This window comes from Coregonus clupeaformis, chromosome 15 (assembly GCF_020615455.1).
Source record: "Coregonus clupeaformis isolate EN_2021a chromosome 15, ASM2061545v1, whole genome shotgun sequence".
NCBI lineage: Eukaryota > Metazoa > Chordata > Actinopteri > Salmoniformes > Salmonidae > Coregonus > Coregonus clupeaformis.
Window position 1 is genome coordinate 65486350 of NC_059206.1, and position 5736 is coordinate 65492085.

A 5736-nucleotide genomic window follows, 5' to 3' on the forward strand; every position below is an offset into this window, starting at 1 on the left:
AGAATTAAAAATGAATTTACCCTAAAGTTAATCCCGCGCTTCCTCCAACGCATAGAAGTATTCTGTGGGTTATTACCCACAGGCGCGAAGTAAGCTAAGGCAAGCGGGTGGTTATGTTAGTTTGCCAACTTAAATGATAACGTAGTTAGCTTGCTCAAGTCCGCTAGATAGCTAATATCAGCTAGCTAACGTTAATTTCCGCTATTGAAACATACAGTGGCTTGCGAAAGTATTCATCCCCCCTCAACCACCCCCCTCAACCACCCCCCACCAGTTTCCCAGTCCCTGCCGATGAAAAACAGGAATGGTGTTCTCAGGGTGATGAGAGGTGTTGGGTTTGCGCCAGACATTTTCCTTGATGGCCAAAAAGCTCAATTTTAGTCTCATCTGACCAGAGTACCTTCTTCCATATGCCTTTTGGCGAACACCAAACGTGTTTGCTTATTTTTTTCTTTAAGCAATGGCTTTTTTCTGGCCACTCTTCTGTAAAGCCCAGCTCTGTGGAGTGTACGGCTTAAAGTGGTCCTATGGACAGATACTCCAATCTCCGCTGTGGAGCTTTGCAACTCCTTCAGGGTTATTTTTGGTCTCTTTGTTGCCTCTGATGAATACCCTCCTTGCCTGGTCCGTGAGTTTGGTGGGCCGGCCCTCTCTTGGCAGGTTTGTTGCGGTGCCATATTCTTTCCATTTTTTAATAATGGATTTAAAAATGGTGCTCTGTGGGATGTTCAAAGTTTCAGATATTTATTTATAACCCAACCCTGATCTGTACTTCCCCATAACTTTGTCCCTGACCTGTTTGGAGAGCTCCTTGGTCTTCATGGTGCTGCTTGCTTGGTGGTGCCCCTTCCTTAGTGGTGCCCCTTGCTTAGTGGTGTTGCAGACTCCAGAACAGAACAGGTGTATATATACTGAGATCATGTGACAGATCATGTGACACTTAGATTGCACACAGGTGGACTTTATTTAACTAATTATGTGACTTCTGAAGGTAATTGGTTGCACCAGATCTTATTTAGGGGCTTCATAGGGGGCTTCAAAGGGGGTGAATACATATGCACGCACCACTTTTCCGGTATGTATTTTTTAGAATTTTTTTAAACAAGTGATTTTTTTCATTTCACTTCACCAATTTGGACTATTTTGTGTATGTCCATTACATGAAATCCAAATAAAAATCAATTTAAATTACAGGTTGTAATGCAACAAAATAGGACTCAACTCTAAATCACACCATCATTTCGAATACAGGTTACTTATCTCGAGTTGCATTCCAAATTTCCCAGTCAGGAAACAAGTTTGTTGCGTGGAGTGCGTGATGACACAGCCGCCAGAGAAGGTAGTAATCACACAGGAAGAAGAACTGTTCGCACACACCACACCACCCCACTCCCCAGTTTTACGGCTCTACATGATTCACGTGGATGAAGAGTGACGTGTTTGCATCCCTGAAAGCTATTCAGTCCTCAGAATTGCCATTTAGCCTGAATGCAAAGTAGTGAAGCATAACAATCTGATCCCTACTGCTTAATGGATCTTCAGGGGTGATTTCAAATGAAATTCTATTACCCATATAGTGCACTACTTTTGACCTGAGCTATGGGGCTGGGAGCAGAACAATTGCACCGTGTGGGCATTAATAGGGTTTCATATGAGACACAACAGTGGTGAATCTTACTGTGTTGCCTTTACAATGTCCCAGCTGCTGCTGTCATCCATATGTGACCGTTTCTTGGGCTGCTGAGTGGGGTCTATCATCTGGTCAGCTCTTGGGCCAAACTGGCCATGGAAAGCAGGCATGAACCCGTGCGCCATCCCACTGCCGTGACCACCGAATCCATGCACCGCAGACCCATGCGAGTGACCCCCGTGTCCATGGCAACTGTCATGGTCGTGACCCTGTAAAATAAAAAAAAGACAGAATGGGCACATTATCAACTATGGATGGGAATTCAGAATTCTGGTGAGTTTGCCTGACTTGCAAATAGATGGTATGCAGTGATTGACATTAAGGGTTGGCCTACTGCCTGGGACAATTGAACTGAGCAGTCACGCAAGTTGAGCCTGCTCTGAGGTTGACCCATTGGGCAGGTGATTTTAAAAAATACAAAATCGTGAAAACAACCTAACTGCAAAGAATTCCAGTAGCCTGATCTTTCTGGTTCCTCCCCAGTGTTTAAGTAAAAGACAGACAATTTATGGCATTTAGGCAATTCCATGGTAACAGAATTGCGGTGAGACTCAGATAAAATGTATGCCAAACAAAAAACATTGATTTCAAAGTTTAACAAACCATACAAGCTCTATGCACAAGGACTACTTATAACAATTTACACCGAAAATTTTACTAAAACCCATTTACTGTATGAACTCTGCAGATGCAAGGTTTGCTAACAGAATTTCGGTAAAATCTCCCTCCATTTTTTTATGTGTCCACGTTTTCCAAAAACTCAGAATATGCTCCGAATTGAGATTCAACAATGTTTGCAGAATGAAATGGGGTGTCAGCTATGACGTAGAGAGATCTGGGGAAGGGTACAAAAACATTTCTGCAGCATTGAAGGTCCCCAAGAACACAGTGGCCTCCATCATTCTTAAATGGAAGAAGTTTGGAACCACCAAGACTCTTCCTTGAGCTGGCCGCCCAGCCAAACTGAGCAATCGGGGGAGAAGGGCCTTGGTCAGGGAGGTGACCAAGAACCCGATGGTCACTGACAGAGCTCCAGAGTTCCTCTGTGGAGATGGGAGAACCTTCCAGAAGGACAACCATCTCTGCAGCACTCCACCAATCAGGCCTTTATGGTAGAGTGGCCAGACAGAAGCCACTCCTCAGTAAAAAAGAACATGACAGCCCGCTTGGAGTTTGGCAAAAGGCACCTAAAGCACTCTCAGACCATGAGAAACAAGATTCTCTGGTCTGATGAAACCAAGATTGAACTATTTGGCCTGAATGCCAAGCGTCACGTCTGGTGGAAACCTGGCACCATCCCTATGGTGAAGCATGGTTGTGGCAGCATCATGCTGTGGGGATGTTATTCTGCGGCAGGGACTGGGAGACTAGTCAGCATCGAGGCAAAGATGAACGGAGCAAAGTACAGAGATCCTTGATGAAAACCTGCTCCAGAGCGCTCAGGACCTCAGACTGGGGGCGAAGGTTCACCTTCCAACAGCACAACGACCCTAAGCACACAGCCAAGACAAAGCAGGAGTGGCTTCGGGACAAGTCTCTGAATGTCCTTGAGTGGCCCAGCCAGAGCCCGGACTTGAACCCGATCTAACATCTCTGGAGAGACCTGAAAATAGCTGTGCAGCAACGCTCCCCATCCAACCTGACAGAGCTTGAGAGGATCTGTAGAGAGGAATGGGAGAAACTCCCCAAATACAGGTGTTCCAAGCTTGTAGCGTCATACCCAAGAAGACTCAAGGCTGTAATCGCTGCCAAAGGTGCTTCAACAAAGTACTGAGAAAAGGGTCTGAATACTTCCCATGTTGGTACTTATCGGTCCTTTTACTTGGAAATGACCATTTATGGCAATCGGGCAAGTTGAGCTTGCTCTGAATTTGTATATTCCTTTTTTACTGAGAACCAAAATACAAATAATTCCATTAGTGATCTTTCTGATTCCTCCTGTGTGTGTGTGTGTGTTGGTGAAAGGCATGCATTCTTGCACTTCTGAGTGTAGATTGTCGGGCAAGTGATAATCTTCGGGCAACCAAAAGAAAACACTCCTGACATGGCCGGTGGTAAGTGCCTTTCAGACTTTAATGTCAATCCCTGGTATGCACAATGTACCATCCTCCAAGTCACCAAACCAAGGGTTACTGATCTCAGTGTATTCGCTTGGTATTGTAGCTACTGACATAGGTTCAAAGCCAGTTTGGTTTATAACCCAACATCACTGATTAATTGGTCATCATCTGAGACATGTTTCTAACTGGACCTCTTGGCAAAATGGAATACTGTACAGACTACCCCCAAATTTGCTGCAATATCAATAAAACAAAGCACAAAGGCAAACAAATATCCAAAGTTACTGTACGGCGTTGGACCACAAACAGCAGCGGTGTGGACTCGAGTCGCATGACTTGGTCTCAAGTCACATATGAGATGACTTGAGACTTGACTTGAACTTGGAGCGTCAAGACTCAACTTTGACTTGAGACTTGAAATTAGCTGGCCAGGTTTTGTAACATTTTGTGGCAGTCTCTCCATGGATTACTCTCCACGCAAACAGAGACATTAGCCGCAGCATGCACTTGAAAAAGAACGTGCAACATATTGGCTAGTGAAACTCACACTCAGCTCTCTGGTCGAGTGAGCTAGCGCAGGGGTTCTCAAATTGGGGAGGTTTTGGGGAGTCGCGAGTGTAAAACTGAGTAGAGTGTATATATATATATATATATATATATATATATATATATATATATATATATATATATATATACACACACACATATATATACACACACACACAGTGGGGGAAAAAAGTATTTAGTCAGCCACCAATTGAGCAAGTTCTCCCACTTAAAAAGATGAGAGAGGCCTGTAATTTTCATCATAGGTACACGTCAACTATGACAGACAAATTGAGAATTTTTTTCCCAGAAAATCACATTGTAGCATTTTTTATGAATTTATTTGCAAATTATGGTGGAAAATAAGTATTTGGTCACTAACAAAAGTTTCTCAATACTTTGTTATATACCCTTTGTTGGCAATGACACAGGTCAAACGTTTTCTGTAAGTCTTCACGAGGTTTTCACACACTGTTGCTGGTATTTTGGCCCATTCCTCCATGCAGATCTCCTCTAGAGCAGTGATGTTTTGGGGCTGTCGCTGGGCAACACGGACTTTCAACTCCCTCCAAAGACTTTCTATGGGGTTGAGATCTGGAGACTGGCTAGGCCACTCCAGGACCTTGAAATGCTTCTTACGAAGCCACTCCTTCGTTGCCCGGGCGGTGTGTTTGGGATCATTGTCATGCTGAAAGACCCAGCCACGTTTCATCTTCAATGCCCTTGCTGATGGAAGGAGGTTTTCATTCAAAATCTCACGATACATGGCCCCATTCATTCTTTCCTTTACACGGATCAGTCGTCCTGGTCCCTTTGCAGAAAAACAGCCCCAAAGCATGATGTTTCCACCCCCATGCTTCACAGTAGGTATGGTGTTCTTTGGATGCAACTCAGCATTCTTTGTCCTCCAAACACGACGAGTTGAGTTTTTACCAAAAAGTTCTATTTTGGTTTCATCTGACCATATGACATTCTCCCCAATCCTCTTCTGGATCATCCAAATGCACTCTAGCAAACTTCAGACGGGCCTGGACATGTACTGGCTTAAGCAGGGGGGACACGTCTGACACTGCAGGATTTGAGTCCCTGGCGGTGTAGTGTGTTACTGATGGTAGGCTTTGTTACTTTGGTCCCAGCTCTCTGCAGGTCATTCACTAGGTCCCCCCGTGTGGTTCTGGGATTTTTGCTCACCGTTCTTGTGATCATTTTGACCCCACGGGGTGAGATCTTGCGTGGAGCCCCAGATCGAGGGAGATTGTCAGTGGTCTTGTATGTCTTCCATTTCCTAATAATTGCTCCCACATTTGATTTCTTCAAACCAAGCTGCTTACCTATTGCAGATTCAGTCTTCCCAGCCTGGTGCAGGTCTACAATTTTGTTTCTGGTGTCCTTTGACAGCTCTTTGGTCTTGGCCATAGTGGAGTTTGGAGTGTGACTGTT